This window comes from Rhinatrema bivittatum, chromosome 8 (genome assembly GCF_901001135.1).
Source record: "Rhinatrema bivittatum chromosome 8, aRhiBiv1.1, whole genome shotgun sequence".
NCBI lineage: Eukaryota > Metazoa > Chordata > Amphibia > Gymnophiona > Rhinatrematidae > Rhinatrema > Rhinatrema bivittatum.
The window spans coordinates 26,178,604-26,194,395 of record NC_042622.1 but is presented as its reverse complement, the minus strand read 5'-3'; positions in this window follow the sequence as shown (position 1 = coordinate 26,194,395).

Genomic DNA, 15,792 nt, shown 5'->3' with positions numbered 1-15,792 from the left:
AGTTAGAACTGTACTTGCATGCATTCAGATAGAAATGATGGATTCATTGTGAGTATCCTGCAAATCAGACCTGTTGGGAGGGAGACATGAGGCTTGGATTGAAAAAAAATCCACTGTATTTGGATTGTTCTGCTACACACCGCAGGGAAACTTTCCCTGTGGCACTCTTATCGATTTAGAAAAAAACAACAAACCCCTCCCCCCAAAATCAACCCTTATTTTATTATAAAGGATCTACAAATTCATGATTTGTAGGTGCAGCATGGGCTGTTGTCCCATTTTTGGTTGGCAGATCTGACATCCTGACCTCTTCAATAATAAGGAACACCTAGCCAGGAACCTATGGGAACTCGGAGACCTGGGCATTTACAAAATCTCTGCACAAATACATCCCAAGCAGAATGAGACTGGAACAATGTACCATCTTCTTCGGCGAGGCTTCCCAGAAGAGTAATGAAATACAAAAGAACAAAAACAAAGGCAGATATTTCTGAACAAATTGCAAAGCAAGAAAAGATTCCCACGAGTGCCGCCATAAATATTTTATAAATGCTTTAGCACGTATTATTGTATAATTATTCTTGCATTATTGTAACCTGACACAATATGAGAATATTTTAATGAAATATTGACAAATTTCTCCCTGCACACCTTGAAAAGCTGATTAAAACTTGCATATGCTCTGCAGTATTTTAGGAAGAGGTAAAGGAAAAACCAATAATGAAATATAGGGTAGGGGGTGTGCAGGCCAAAAAAATGTCATTTTGATTCATTGAGGGGCGGGTATTGTCTGAAGTCCATTTTGTTGGAGGAGTTTTCAAATTTTTTTTTTTTGTTTCGGGGAAATAGTGCGTACTAAAAATGAAAACAAAAAGTGAAAATTTTGTAATTTTTACAGGTTCGTTAAATAAAAACAAACGAACAAACCATGAAGCGATTTGTTGTTGTCCTTGTCTATGTCATTTCCAAAGACAGCAAATCCCTAATATAGGGGGCAATTTTCAGTAGCCCTGCTAGGTGCAAATTCCATGGGTAGTTTTATGTCCCACGGACCCTGGTAAGCAAGTCTCGAGCTTTACTCTTGAAGAGTTGTTTATGTGGGTGGTTTTTCGCCCCCTTTTTTTGTGAGCAGAGGAAAAGTCCACGTGCAGATGTGAAAATGCCATTCTTTGGGACTACATTACTCTCCCGACCTATTTAATATGGCGAACGGTACTGACGCTGCTAGTCCTGTGCATACCCATTAGCTGCTCTGAGGAGGGGCCATCCGGCAGGTCAGTTTTTCTGGGGAAATAGTTCTTTATTCGGCTAAATGTCAATGAAAATTGTCCTCGAGTTTGTCCAAATCAGTTCCTCTATGGCGAGGCCAGAAAAGAGAGCATTTCAGCCCCATTGGACTCTGTCCCAGATTAAGGATTGGGGGAAAGTTCTGCGGTGTCTCTCATTATGCCGCTTTTAGCGTGTGCCAAACTGACATCTTCACCAAAACATGCACTATTGCAAAATGACTCAGTCAAGGTAATTTTGCACCCGTTTTGTGGTTGTAGTTGTTTGTTTGAGGAAGCCAGTGGATGTAGCAATTTTCAAAAGCCAACTTAACATGTCAAAAGTGCATTTGCACATGTAAAACCCAGTTTTAAACATGAAAATCCTTTCAAAAATTCCTCCTTTACTTTTTAAAATCACAGAGTATGCGTATAGGTCCAACCCCCATCCAGACTCCACCCACAGAATGCCACGCCTATGCATGTAAAGGTATACACATACGTTGCATGCGTGTAATTGTACATGCATATCATTTTCACAATTTTGTTAAGGGCTATTTCAGTGTGTAAAGCACTAATTTACCAAAAGAAGTTCTTTTGAGATGTAACCCCCCTAGGCTAAGATATGGGCTTAAGTTCACTGTCTACTCCTGATATTAAGTCTTCCTTAAATCCCTGGCCGGGGAGTGGGGGTGGGCAGGAGAATATCTTCTAGGATCTGAGCATTATTCTATAATTAAGTCGACGTTAAAGTCTCTTGTACACAGCAGTAATAAATAATCATGCTGGAAGTTGATTTGGTTTCCAACTTAACTTTTACTAATTAATGATGGAAAATTGATGTACATAGCCAGTTACAAGTTTTTGTTTTATACAGCCCCTTTACAGATTTAGTTCTTTTAATAAATCTGTGACCTTAAGCTTCCAATTAATTTCTGATGTTACTGATGTCAATTAATTCTCTTATTCCTGTTCCTTTCCAATTAATGGGGTAGCTTGGAAGCTTCCTTCCAGAATTTGATGGACAGGATGATTACTCCCAACTTAGATATAAAGTAACTTCCCATATTTCATACCTTCAGCCCAGTTGTTCAAAAGGGATATCCTTCTCCTTTCGACCCTGTTGATACCCAGAGGATACCTCCATATTCTTTCTTCAATATCTGGAGGAATGCCACAAGTCTCCCCATTTCTCCTTCTTCCCCAGGAATGAATGGAGAATTAATTCCCCTGCAGGACTTCCAATGGGTCCATTAACTCCTTAAGGTGTCACTCCCCTGAGTCCCAGGGAACTCAGACACATAGGGGGAAAAAAAATTTCTAAAAAACAGGGCGAACATGACTTCCTCAAAATGGGAACAGGGTGTCCTTTTCTCTATTCCATACTCAGGATTCATCACTCGAAGCCCAATGACCCTTTCCCCAGGAACATAAAAAGAGGAGCAGCAGGTGTAGGTGAATTGGTCCTTCCTGCCTCCTGGAAGGACCAATTCAAAATGCACCCAAAATGGCGGCACTGGGTTTTATAGTCTGGGGACTCCACCATTTCGGTCTCCCACATGGGGGAGCTAAACTCAACCATCTATTATTACTTGTATTCCCCCTGGTTGAAATGGGACCACCCTCTTAGTGGAAACCCTTTAGGTGCCCTCAGAAGTAATGCTCTTACAGCTTGCAGATGAGTAAAGCTTGCTTGTACATTGTACGCGCAGCCTTGATCGAGTAATTTCAATGCAAACTTACATGCATAAGTTTGTGTTGAAAGCCCTTGGATAATTGACTGTAAACATGTACAAGGTTCCTCACACATAGTTATGCCTGCCTCACATGTGCAGGGTAGCAGGGTAACATACATGCACACTTTTTAAAATTAAAAAAGCATGTAAGTTGCAACTCCACAGCCCCCCTCCCTCCCAAATGGCTTTCCTCATTGCATGCAAAAATATGCATGAAATGTGGTGATGCACATACTTCTAGGCACACTGGGCCCTGGTCAATGTTAGAACACTTATTTGCATGCATAAAATTGAGTTTTAGGTGTGTAAGTGGCTCTGAAAATTCAACCCTAACCTACCTGTCTAGAGGTGCCTATAGTAATATTCTGGAGGGAGGGTCTCGGGGGAGCACACTGTTAACTTATTTTGATTGACAGAGGGGTCTTATCGTGTGGATCCATTGCTCGTTGCTCTCGCCGTATTTAGAAGTATCGTAGATGATCGCATGAATAGTTTAAAACATAAGTCAAAGCCTAGAGGTCGATTAATGTATTTATATTCTGCCTTTCAGGCCCATCAAAGGGTATTGCATTCAGGTACTGTAGGCATTACCCTATCCACAGATTCCCCTCCTCAGGTTTTTGGCTGCTGAGGGTGAATCATCCAATGAAATTTGGATTTTGAGAAACTATGGTAAACTGATCTAACTGAGAGATTTGTAAGATGAGCAAAAAATATATTCAGCATGGCTCAAGAAATAAATTTTGGGTGCACAGGAGGCAGACCGAACATGGATGTTCTAATAACACAGATCGGCCCTCGCTGCTCTGAACCGCAAAACCCAGATATTTATTCCCAATAAATTGGATGTTTAGGCTTCCTTTTCCAAATGATGCTGAAGGTACTATTTATTTATTCATTTATCACTCACATTTATGACATCGCCCCTCCAACAAGGGACATTACATACAACATTATATATAAACTGCATAAATAAATCACAAGGACAAACCAAAAACGTCTCCTCACCAAAGAGTTTACAATGCAAATGGATACCCAAAGTGACTTCTCCGCGTTCACAGGGAGCATCAGTAGGGGGAGTGGGATTTGCACTCTGAGCTTGCAGCCCACTCCTGCTCCTTCTCTTGCTTGTGCTTTCCCCTTACCTTTCTGGCCAAGGGAGAGATTTTTATTTTTATTTTTTTCATTTTTCATGTCTTTTCTTCCCATGGCAAAATCAATAAATCTGGTTTCGAAAAGCTGCGGCATTTATTCAGCCGCGTGCAATGTTTTTTTTTTTTGCTTCTCGGTGGTCCTCTCGTGTTCACTAGTTGAAAAGTTTGAAGGCCCTAACGCAGTTTCCATGAAATGGAGATTGGAGAACACGTCGGGCTTCGCCTCCTTGGACCCACTTGACTGCTTGCTGTTTGTAGGATATGAGAGAGGAAGGCTTCCACCACCACCCCCCCCCCCACCCCCTTTTTTTTTGTCCCTCTTGGATTTTGGACACCCATAACACTTGAATAAGTCCTAAAAATAGAAATGAGAGCTGGTGGTGTCTCACAGCGAACCTTTCCTCGGGTTCTTTTGCAAGTTTGCATCCCAGGTTTTGTGTGCGTGAGAGATGGGGACGTTAGAGCAAAGAGATATCCGTGTCCCGTGGACGATGCAAACATTTTTGCTGTGGCTTTCACCTTTTACACTTTTTTTTTTTTGTCTTTCATTAATAATATACTTGGCAAATCTTTATCGAAACGCGCGAAAAAACCATTCCAGAAAGGAAGGGCGCTCTCTTCTAAAAATTCCTGAGCTCCATAAACGCCCAAGTATTTGACTCACAGGATTTAATTTTTTCTGTAATTTTCTTTTTTTTTCTTTCTTTCCTGCTGTAAAATAAAAAGACATTTGAGCCAGCTCAGGCTTTATCCGACTCTGTCCCGTGGAGATTTCGTCCCTGTGCCTGACTTGTTTTTTGCAGAGCTCTGAATTTCACAGCGCGTTCAAAGGCAGCGGAAGTACGTCCTGCGCCTTTCGCCCCTGAAACCAAGCAATGTCCTCTCCCGACCTCGCTGGGCAGTGGTTGATTTCTGACGCTCCTATGCCCATATTTCATCTTCATTTTTTTTTTGTCTGGAATTTCAGATGATACAACAGTCCACGTATAAACAAATGGCAGGGGAAAATCAATCGCAGAGGGTTGGAACGGAGCTCCCTCCATTGGCAGCCTTGTTTTTCGGCAAGATGTTATCTGACATCTCTTGGCTAAGCATACGGTCCTTCCGTGCAAATATCCAGAAAACATCCCCCGAAGAACATAATGTTTATTAGATAATATTCTGCTAAGGCGCATCTTTTCACTGTGTTCTGTTTCACAAAAACGTGCTCAATCTGTCAATTTATAGAAAACCTTGTACTGTAGGGTACAAATGTTAGCACATTTTATATATTTAGAGAGAGAGAGAGAGATGTATGTTGTTTAAGTCTGCTGGAGGGTTTGGGGCAGCCTAGGAGCCCGAGGCCGCCTTCGGTGGAAGCAGCGCCGCAGTAGCAGAAGCTGCGGGGACGTCCTTGCCGCGAGAGGCCCCTCGTCCCTGCCGGCAAGCAAGGGGCCCCAGCGGGGCCTTCTCGTCCAGCCGCGCCCCCACTCCCTGCTGCACCTCGCGGCTTTCCGAAAGGGCCGGCCAGGTTTTTCCGAGACGCGCATTGCCTGAAAACGTTCTTCAGAAGATGCAGTCAAAAAGCACTTCAAAATAATTCAGTGCAAAGGGAGAAAAAAAAAAAATATATATATATATACACGCGTTTTAGTATTTTTGTGCTTTCGATTTCAGTTTTTCCATTGCTAAATCCAAGACATTCTATAGCTAATCCTATAAATAAATCCCCCTGGTATTCGGTTTCCATCTCCCCTGATTAAATGTCTCTTACAGCTCTTACCCTTCAGCTGATACCAGCCCCTCCAGCTCCCCGTAAGCAGGTGCCCTGTTTGTCAATGAAGAGCCATGACGATTGGGTCCGTCGCCATCAAGGACATCCTGTTCTTCCTGTAACATAAGCTGCATCAGCCAAATTGCTAAAAGTACCCTGGCAGTGCTTGGCTGCTGCCTTTTTTTTTTTTTTTTTTGCCATGTTTGGGTTTTAATTCACTTTAGTGAGATTGCTTTTGCATTCACAAGGTGACAGGTAGTTATTTGTTTGTAGGGCGCCATCTGACATTTATTGTTGATATAAAACACTAATAATAATAATTAGTGCCTTTTTAGACTTGTCCGGGGGGGGGGGGGAGCGGGCTAGTAGTGGTGCATTCTTACTCTAGAACATCCCGGTGGTTCCCTTGCAGTATGATAGGGATAGTATGATAACATTTAAGGATAACAAAGGGGGGTTATTATTATAGGCAGAAAGCAGATTACGTAGGTTTAATCTGCACAGGAGCACGGCAGGGCTAAACATCTTGAAAAAGTTCCCTCCTAGGCTGCAGCAGTCCCGGCCAAACTTCCGTTTTCTTTCCTTGAATGGATTTGGCTAAGCTCTGAATTTCCGTGTACTACGTCTATGTTATATGTTTTCATTGCACCGGCTTCACTTCCACACCAGTGCCAGCTTGTTATCAGCTGAAATCTCCCGTTTCCTTACCTCCCTAGACCACAATTTAAATACCCATCCCCTAGAACATTTTATTTTATTCATTTATTTTTAAAATGTTTATTTTAAAGGTCGGCGGCAGTTCGAGTCTTGGCCTGCAGAGGGCCCCATCTTCAGGTCGCAGCCTGGATCTCCTGTGCCCCGGGTCAGTGACAGAGCCCAGTGGCGACATCTGGTGGCCGGCTTTAGGTCCCATGGTTGTGGCGTTGCAGAATCGGCCATAGTGCATTGCCCCTCACAACCAGGGACTGTTGCTACCAATGCCTGCCAGATGAGAACTTAGTGATACAAAATAGAAAAATGGAAACTTGCCAATGAAAGATCATGATGTCAGCCAGATTCCAGCCCTGGTTCTGATTGAGCTGGGAGCCGAAAAGGAGCAGGAGAAAGCTGCCAGATTCCCCTCTCTCCCCTCCCCCCCCCCCCAAAAAAAAAGTACTGAAACTTTATTTAAAAAAATAACCATTTGTTATCTCCTTTTACATAGCGCTTCCTGTATTTGGCAATGCTGGACAATATGGAAGAACTGGCTGCCATGCAGGACACAGATTCTCCAGTGGGGGGCAGCGGTAAATGCTGTAAGACCCAAAGCAATGTAGAGTCACTCAAATAATAAAGCCCCACAGTGACAGTGCTCCAGCACCAAAGGGTTACAGGAAAATATTAAAAGTTACAGGCCACGGTGCAAACACGAAACTTTCAAAAGACCGAGCAGTAAAGGCCGATCCAGGGATCCCTTCCAGCCTTACTTTCCTTCTGAGATGCTCCCGGAAACAGTGTTGGCGCTGCTATTACAGTTACAGATTCTTTTGGGTTCCCGTAAGCGCTGCAGGTCCTAAAGCAATGGGCTCCACTCCCCTTCCTCTCAGCTGGACCTGCTCCAAAAGGCTTGCGCCCACAGATTTCCCGCCAACCTCTCCTACGCTAAAACAGAATGCAGCTCTGCTAGAGATCACCGAGCACAAAAGAGGCTTGAAATTCCTCCCTTTCTGGAGAAAGCAAAGGGGAAACTCTCCCACTCACACAAAAAAAAATAATAGGGGGAAAACACTTTGCATCCACTTAATTATCAGCAAACTTTCTACGAGACGCTACCCAGGTAGTTTCACCAGCGGGCTAGATTTAGCTGCCCTGTGGCATGCAGTTTTCCTCCCACAGGGTTTAGCTAACTCCTTACCGGGCTAGACGCCTTTGAAGATTGCCTCCTCTCTTGCATCAGTTGCTTATAATCCTCCGCTTCTCCTGGGTTACTCGGTCATCAGTCAGGGTCTTTTGCACAGCATGGTCTGACTGCTGACTGGTTGAAAGCAGAGTCAAAGAGATGGAGACAGTCTTCAGGATTAGACGCTAGGTAACTGCAGTGATCCTTCCTCCTAGCCACCCAGGCTGAGAGCCAACAGAATACTGGTCTGATGTACTGAAGATTTCTTAGAGCTAAATCTTATACCATAACAGGGGACATTTCAAATTACCAAGAGGGCTGGACTTTGCAGAGCGGGGTATTTGCTGAATGGGGTGTGAGGGCATCATGTCTGGTCCTTTCAGTGATTTGAAATGCTAGGGAAGCAAGGGGTCAGCGTTCCCAAGAAGGTCAGTAATAAACATTTCTAGATTTCTTGGATGTTGCCCACCATGTCGCCTTCCTGGGAATCTCGCTCCTGCATCTGCCCCTCTGAGGTAGGTAGGTAGGTATGTGTGTATGTTAGAGTCCCTTCCTCTCATCTCCTCCTCTCCTTTCCCTTCCCACTCACCCCTCCTGTTCCCCCCCCCCCCTCACTCATCCTCTCCCTTCGCATTTACCTCTCCTTTTGCACCCTTCCCCTCTCATTCATCCCATCCCTCTCACTCACATCCTCCTCCCCTCCCTTCTCTTACTTTCTCATCCTTTCCTCCCCTTCTTTCACTCTCACCTCTCCCCTTCACTTACCCCACCTTGTGGTTTTATTTTGTTTTTTAATCTTTTGCTGGCAGGTCCTGCCTCCCCACCAGTGGCCCTATCCCTAGCTGCAGGTCTAGCCAGTTCTTCCACCCCTAGGTCTGGGCTGGCTGCAGGCAGCTCTTGCTACCCCCGTGATTCCGGTAAGGTCTGGTCTCCCCCGCCAATGGCTTTTTCATTGCCGGTGCTCTGGCTGACTCTTCCACTTCTGGTGGGGCCTTGACGCTCTGCCAGCAGTTCTTTCCATCACCATGGATCTGGCCTGCTCCTCTGCTGCTGGCAGAGACTGAGAAACCCTACCAGGCTTTCTGGTGCTGCCGCTGTCACCACCACACATGGAGAAAATAACCCTCAATTTCTCTCGTGGGTCAGATCTGGTTACCAGAAGGAGAACTAAGGTGGGCCAGAAAACGGAGCTCCACATGAGGGTTTCAGCCTGTATGTCGTAGTTTGGGGACAGATGGAAGTTAAGCACTTACGTGCTGTAGATAAAAGTAAAAAGTGAGCATAGTAATTGGCTTTCTAGTCTGACACCCTGGGCTCATTTTCAACATTGTGGGGTAGATATTCAAAAGCTAGCTGGTTATTCTAAGTTAGCCAGATAGACATATCCGGCTAACTTAGATGGGATATCCAGCAGGACAGCTATGCTGCTGAATATCCCTGGATAGATGGATAAGTCTTAACCATCTAAGTTTAGACCTGCTATTTAAGAACATAAGAAATTGCCATACTGGGTCAGACCAAGGGTCCATCAAGCCCAGCATCCTGTTTCCAACAGAGGCCAAACCAGGCCACAAGAACCTGGCAATTACCCAAACACTAAGAAGATCCCACGCTACTGATGCAATTAATAGCAGTGGCTATTCCCTAAGTGAACTTGATTAATAGCCATTAATGGACTTCTCCTCCAAGAACATGTCCAAACCTTTTTTGAACCTAGCTACACTAACTGCACTAACCACATCCTCTGGCAACAAATTCCAGAGCTTTATTGTGCGTTGAGTGAAAAAGAATTTTCTCCAATTAGTCTTAAATGTGCTACTTGCTAACTTCATGGAATGCCCCCTAGTCCTTCTATTATTCGAAAGTGTAAATAACCAAGTCACATCTACTCATTCAAGACCTCTCATGATCTTAAAGACCTCTATCATTTCCCCCCTCAGCCGTCTCTTCTCCAAGCTGAACAGCCCTAACCTCTTTAGCCTTTCCTCATAGGGGAGCTGTTCCATCTCCTTTATCATTTTGGTTGCCCTTCTCTGTACCTACCTTCTCCATCGCAATTATATCTTTTTTGAGATGCGGCGACCAGAATTGTACACAGTATTCAAGGTGCGGTCTCACCATGGAGCGATATAGAGGCATTATGACATTTTCTGTTCTATTAACCATTCCCTTCCTAATAATTCCTAACATTCTATTTGCTTTTTTGACTGCCTCAGTACACTGAGCTGACGATTTTAAAGTATTATCCACTATGATGCCTAGATCTTTTTCCTGGGTGGTAGCTCCTATTATGGAACCTAACATCGTGTAACTACAGCAAGGGTTATTTTTCCCCATATGCAACAGCAGGCCTAACAGCCAGATAAGTTATCCATCTAAGGCTGAATATTTAGTTGGTTAACTTATCCAGCTAAGTAGTGCTGCCCCAATTTACCGATTGCCTGCCTACAACTTATCCAACTAACCTGATAGCTGGATAATTCACTTATAGGGTCAATTCTCAAATTGCGTTATGGCATCTTTGCATGCGAAAAACGCCTTAACGCATGTGATAAGCGCCATAATGCATGGCGTGATGCAAATTTTTAAAAGGGAAGGGATTGGGGAGGAGTCTGAGGTGGGATTTCGAAAAAGGTGGGCTGGCTTTGCACTTTGTGAAGCCATAACACATAATATCACACAGTTTTAATGCCAAAAATAGCTACACCTTTTTCAGTTGTATGGACTGCATCAAGCTAGGTGGAGAGAACACTGCACAAATCTCATCTTTGGGTGAGTTTCCTCACTCCGAAGGTCATCAAATCTTCACAAGAGACCACTGTTCTGTTCGTACGTCTCACTCTCCATGTAAAAGTGGCCTCTAACCCCTACAATACCTATCTAGCGTAGGGTATTATGGTTAGTCTCTCTCTCTCTCTCTCTCTTTCACATGCAACACCTAACCATGCATCAAACTGTTTTATTTTTTTCTTTTTGTTTGCTATTTTGTTTTATTTTGCTTTGCTTTGTTTAGCCAGAATGAAATAAAGCATCTCCTTACCTCATCAACAGGTTTAACGGGGCAAAATGATGCCCAGCCGCTCCTGCCTCAGCCTCAGATTGAACAGCAGCTGCGGGGCAGGGGTGACTGGAGATCACTCCTGTCCCTTTTAAAGCCACCGACAGAGTATGAGGAAGTCTGGGAGAGCTGGGGAATAGAATCTGTGTCAGCACCAAATGAGATGGAAAAAAAAGCAAACACTATTTCACTCATTTCTTTTCCATTTAGTTTAAAACAATGGTACACCCCTAATTCTCACCTAAAATACCATTTCTGCATACACCTGCTTATTTTTCAAATTTTACCCTCTGGTGTTTGTAAGAGTTACATTTGGTGGTGATGGGGGAATGGGCAACACTTCAGTTTGTTTTAACCACAGTTTTGACAGAAGAAGGAACGGATTTAATTTCAAACAAGTTATATCAGGATCTTTAATCTGGAAGGCATAAACCAGATTTTTACTATCCACAGGGGATTGCAGATATGTTAATGTCTTTAAAATGGATTTCAAGCTAGAAACATAAGAACATCAAAATAATATCCAAAGTGGCTCTACAAATTTGTTTCCGATCTTAGAAAACTTTGTGCCAGATTTTGGCAACTCAGCAGAGCCATGTTGAATTTTTTTGAAGATGTAAAGCAGAAATGTTTTCTGATTTGCTCTGGATTTCCACAGTAAATCAATCGTGGGGAAAGCTGAAATTTCAGTCCAACTCGAACCGGACTAAAAATACTCCTGCTTCATGAGTTTGATTTCAAATTGTTTGTGATGGCTGTGATTGGTTTCTTTCTGTGACAAACCAATGGGATAGACAACCTCGATTCCTCATGGTCAATGATTCGCTCAGTTTTCGGGATATGCCTAAATATATGCATGAGATAGATTTGTATGCAATGGAGGCAGGTTGCATGCAAATTGCCTCATGCATATTCATGAGGGATGTTCTGATAAATCCAGGCAACTTGGGGTTTCAGCCATTGTACAGCTTGGCTAGATAGCCAGATAAAACTGAATATATCCGGCTATCCTAAAGTTAGCTGGATAATCCTATCTCTGAATATCTAAGTTAGCCAGATAAATTATCCAGCTAACTCAACATCTCCCAGTTTCACCCCTGGGATACTCCTTACTTATCCAGCCAAACTTTAGCTGGAAAATCCGGCTAAAGCCAAACTTTAGCTTTATCCGGCTAAAGCCTTTCATTTTTCATTTTCATTTTATTAAAATTTATTAAACGCCCTACACAAACAAGGTCTGGGCGATTTACAAAAAACATACATAATAATAAAAAAAAAACATAAAAAGAATTCACTTGACAAACAACTGTCATTCATCATTCTGCTATATTTATAGCAGAATGCTGAGCTGCATGAAAAAAGGGCAGAGGAGAAACTGTGCAGACAGCCGCATCGCGGTGGTGCGTTTTCGCTCGCCGTAGGTGCGATCGGGCTGCACAGTTTCGCACCCATAGCGCCACGGGAAAAGTTATTTCCCCTGGTGCTACCAGCGATAATGTAGAAAACGTTATCGCCCTCAGTGCTGCCGGGACATAACTCCACTCAAACCCTGCCCACACTTTCTCCCCTTCCCCTATTTTGCATTGTGCCGCCGCCATACCGCAGTTTTATGAATGGCCCAGTTAATGCTTCTGAACTTGGATCTCATTGCTGTCCACAAGGAGTGGAGGTTGCCTCCCCCTGCGTCCCACGCATGGCAGAATTTCAAAGGCTTGCCTGTCCCCGACATAAAACTAAACATTTTATTTGTGAGTTTGTTGTTCTGCAAAACTTATTTGAACAGCTTTATTGGAAGTGATGCATTGGTAGGAAGCTTTGGAATAGCCTTTCACATGGTCAGTCACACACCCGTCCATGTGAGAGATGCTCTTTGATATCTTGCCAATCTACTAACTTGCAGGGGAGTGCATGGGCTGATCAAAAACTCTTCAAATAAGTCAGATTTGTAATTATTTTGCTGTGTGTAGTACCACTCATCCCAAGGAGGTATGAAAGGCTCCTTTGTGCATAGATTGAGTTCCCTTTGAAACATCATTTTCTCTGCACTGAAAGAAGAGCAAAGGGCCATGGAGTTCAACATTTTACTCTCTAGCCAGTTTACTATACACCATATATTTACATGCTCTCTCTCTCTATATATATATATATATAGTTAAAAAATTGTGTCATAGCTATGGATTAGGATTGTATGAATAGGTTTTACATAAGAATGCCTAGGCAGCTTGGCTTATTCCCAAATGTTTAGGAGTTTGCAATGCCTATGCCTACAAAGTCAGCTTTCACAAAATTTGCAGATATTTAGTAAAGTTTGCAGGAATGTATTATCTTTTAAAATGTATATCCCTTCATTCACAGCAGGTTACAGATAAAACATGCAGACTCAATATTTCCTGGTTTAAATCAAGAGACTATCTGTAGAACAGATGTGCTAACAGAAACCCCCAACCATATGCAAGCTGAAGAAATGTGTTAATGTAGGATGACGGTGGGTATGAACTGAGACGTTAACACACTCTTCTGTACATAGGTTCCAGCTCTATGTAATTTGTGTGGAGTTTAGCACCCAACCCCCATCCCCCTACCTTCCAAATCATTTCAGAGTTGGCTCCTGTGGTTCGGTATTGCATTCTCTGGCACTCTGCAATTTCTCTTAAGTTAATCAGAATGGGGACAATGGCTTATATGTTTACCTTGCACTGCATTAATTCTCAGTGAACATGTCAGATCCTACAGTGACAGGGTAAGATTAACGTGTTTTTACTCAGGTTATGTAAGCAAAGCAAAACTGCCAGCAAAGAGAAACTGGATATGTTTGCCCTGTTCCATTTACCAATTGGAACCTGCTAGAAGAACTGGAAAGCCAGCTGTGACCTGATTTGGAAACTGGTTAGAAGGGGGGGGAGTGTTCAAAATAATTCATATCTTTGTTTTTCTGAATCATATGAAACCCACTTGTGGTCAAAAATCCATCTCGCGGGTACATCCCAGAGTGGATCTATCCTCTCATTGCAGATTGCAGAGACAAAATCTGTATTCTAATTCATGAAAGCAATCCTGGTACCGGAGCCACAACAAGAATATTAGGAGCTCTATGCAAACCTTTCACCTTGCAGCCTCCCACAGCATAATTATCTCCACCCCCTTCCCTCTCTCTGGATCACTTCTGGCCGACCGGAAGAATTACAGAAGGCGCAATGATTCTTATCTGCTGCTGCTGCCTTCTCCTCTTCTGGCTACCATCTACCTAACTGTAAAGTCAGAACAATATGGGATCCCTGCAGAGACGCCAAGGGTGGTCCATCCCAATGAGTGAGATTTACCATACCAATGAGTAAGATTGGAGGCCAAAGAATCAGAATTTTTAGGCAGTGCGTCTGGGGTATAAATCTGGGCCCTCTTGGACTCTCTATGAGCTGATCCTTATACCATGGAAGGTATCCATGGTATACCAGGATGGTAAACACAGTCAGACTCTGCTATGCTCAACAATATATCATTGACCTCCCTCTCAGCTCCCAGTCTCCTGCTGTCTCAGTTTCCTCGCTCTGCCTATGTGTGGCTCCAAGCACTGCTGTGGTCTCCTCTTTCTCTCCATGTGCACTGTCTGCATGTGGCTCTGGATCAGTGCTTGTGCAAGGGTATTAGACAGCTTAGGCGAACCTTAAAGCCTTGCGCTTCCCACGGTTCTCTCCACACAGAAAACTCATAATAGTTTACATAAGAAAGAACATTCAAAGTATTTATGTTTAAACGATTTTTATTGAGCAAATATACAGAAACACAAACCAAATAGCCTTACTTGACCGTAAACGTACACAACTACTTGTTGCTCATATATTTTCTCTATCATGTTATACGTTATCTGTAAACCAATACGATGTGCAAACGGCTATCGGAATATAAAAGCCTTTAAATAAATAAATAAACACACACACACACACACACAGTGACCCCCCCATGTGACCAGTTTACCAACCCACCCTCCCTCCCCTCCCCACCCTCCCTGGATCTCTGGGATACGTGGAGCAAGTCCTCAAGTCCGCAAGAGCTCGTAGGCCCGGAGATCCCAATTCAATATGTCAACAAAGAAGAGGAGTGGCCCTTCGCAGTACTGCCTCTCTAATCATTTAGGATGGAGCTTCGCACTTTGTAGGGTAGAGACTGCAGGTAAACATTCCATACTTTCAAAAAGCGACGTCTGTGCAGGGGAGATGTTTTAGATGCTAAATTCTCCAGCTGCAGAAGCTTATGAAAAGCATTCCTCCACATCCAATATGATGGCGTGACTGCAGTCTTCCAGTGTAACAAGATCAATTTCTTACCCACATTATAAGCCTTCTGCAACAACAGGCGAAATTCCGCCTTCCGTATTTCTGAGGAAGAAGGTAGGCAACCAAATAGCATGACTAGAGGCGAGAGGGGAACAGAGACGCCCAACAGCAGTTCCAAATACCTCACAATAGAACCACAGTAGTGCCTTACCCTGGGACAACCCAAAATGAGTGGGATAATGTACAGGAATCCATGTAGCATCTGGCACATTGGCTGGTCTCTCGTAACCTGGCTCTGAACAGGAGGACTTGGGGTATGTAGGCCCTCCATAGAAACTTATATCGCATCTCACGGTAATAGGAGTTACTGAACACTCGTGATATCCACTGAAAGCCAGTCTGAGTTACCCTGGGAGAGACCTGAAACACTCCTTCCTTGTTCCACCTCTCTGCTAGTAGTTGCCCCTGATCCGTGCGATCCATACTTTTCAAACCTTTATGTGCTCCGCCAGTTTCGCAGCTCTCTCCAGCTTCAGCACCCTGCCAATCACCTCGAAAGTGGCGGGGTCCTTACTCTCCACCGGCAAAGAGCCAACATAGTGCCTGAGCTGCAGATAAGTGAAAACTTGGGTGGGTCGAATTGAATAAAAAGTACTCAATTGAGAAAAGGAAAGCA